Raw genomic sequence first — 1,695 nt, 5'->3', positions numbered from 1 at the left:
TTTTTTTAACCCCCTGAGCTTTGTCTCTCCTGTTCACCTTTTTAATTTTTTTTTTTTTTTTTTTTTTTGGTTGATTTGATCTCATATTCATTTGTAAAGGAAAATATCCAATTACTGTAGTTCAGTAGAAGTTGTGTGATGATCATTTATTGGACTGCTACCTATTATTCGCTGTATCTTAAACTGTACATGACCAATCGCAAACTTAAGCCAAAGCCCATGAAGGCCTCGCATTTTATGTACAGTCTTGTAATAAAAGACAAACATTAATGCTACAGTTTCAGAAATGATCTAATGCCTTTGTAAAATCTTTATGCGATGTATAATATGGAGGTTTAAGATCTGATTGTAATTCTCAATAAATTACAGAACAAAACGAGTGCAGATTCCCTGTCACTGGATGGAAAAGCTCTATATGGGTGTACATACGGGCTTCATAACCACCTCCATCTTTTAAACCTTTTTTTTTTTTCTCAGCTGCAACCTCTCTGACTGGACCGTTGGACTTTGACATCGGCAGAACTGTGCATGGCGTTCAAGCAAATAAACTCTTGATACAAGAAATGTCCTTTTCTTTTACTGATTTTGATCTGGGGTTTTTTGTTTGTTTAGTTTTTGTTTTTTTAAGCACAGTCCTCGCTAAACTGGACCTGTCCAAAACCTGCATCTGGACGTTGGGTAACTTTCTGTGCAGCAGATTCATTTGTTCCCAATCATTTTGGAATATTTTGACTCTGAATCAAATTGATTATTTCATTACTATAACGGTCCTGTGGGATGACATTGTACAAAGTGTGGTAACTATCTGTGGTCTATTAAATGTTACTTCTCCCTTAAAATTAATCTTTTCTTAATAACTACTTTAGCAATGTCCAGAACGACTCTGTTGCACATATAACGACAGAAAAACGTACGCAGCAAACACGATCTGAAGCACAGATAAACTCTGTTTTCTAATGTCAAACATTGATCACAAGATGTACACATGCTAACAGATTCATCTCCTGCTGCAATACTTCCTCATATTGCATCGTGCAAAAACCTCTTAAACTACTTGGAATTTCTTTGTACAAGCCGACGTTTTGATCAGCTGCTCTTTAGGCTCCTTGAAGAATCTTTAAACTTTGACATTCTCTTTCTGTGCATAATGTGCAGTGTACAAATAATGAGGCATGTAGACAAGGGAAGATAACGGATACTTTCTCTCTAGAGGAAGGATGAAACATCAGAAAGTCTTGACTGGGAGAAAGGGAGAGAAAAATGTCCTCAGAGACACATTAACCAGGAATGAGAGGCGTCTGTAGTGAACGAGTTCAGCTCAATAATTAAGGTCGAGGAAGGAAATTAAAATTTTTATGCAAGGTCTTGGAACGAAGCCGCTAATAATACTTCCCGCTTTTCCTTTTGGGCTTCAGAGGGTTGGAAACCACATGGCACATTATGTCCTTTCGTTGTTTATTGTAAGAGCTGAATGAAGTAATGGCCAACAGAGCACAGGCCGAAGGATCAGCCTGGAGTTACCTCATGCATGTCAGAGCAGACAGTGTTGGAGTTGGACTCGGACGTGGAAGCAGCAGGCTGCCGTGACGCAGTGGGGAGAGAACTTTCCTTGGCAGGACGAGAGACGAGGCAGATTTGAATCTTGAGTTTGTAAATACAGTTTGGCGTCAGGAGGACAGGGAATAATTTTCGGGG

The 1,695-nt window shown here is 39.0% G+C and overlaps 1 protein-coding gene across 1 annotated transcript in view; it reads right to left on the bottom strand.

Annotated features, from left to right (window-relative positions):
* Positions 1-528, bottom strand: part of leg1.1 (liver-enriched gene 1, tandem duplicate 1) — a 19,990-nt gene extending 19,462 nt beyond the window's left edge. Inside the window, exon 1 of the mRNA XM_015053907.1 lies at positions 524-528. The gene's annotated coding sequence lies outside the window, so the exon portion shown is untranslated. The remainder of the gene's footprint in view (positions 1-523) is intronic.
* Positions 529-1,695: the final 1,167 nt, after the last annotated feature.

This window comes from Poecilia latipinna, unplaced genomic scaffold (assembly GCF_001443285.1).
Source record: "Poecilia latipinna isolate Pla-1442-1.1 unplaced genomic scaffold, P_latipinna-1.0 Scaffold1213, whole genome shotgun sequence".
Classification (NCBI taxonomy): Eukaryota; Metazoa; Chordata; class Actinopteri; order Cyprinodontiformes; family Poeciliidae; genus Poecilia; species Poecilia latipinna.
The sequence above is the reverse complement of the archived record's forward strand: the minus strand, read 5'-3'. Positions and strand labels throughout refer to the sequence as shown.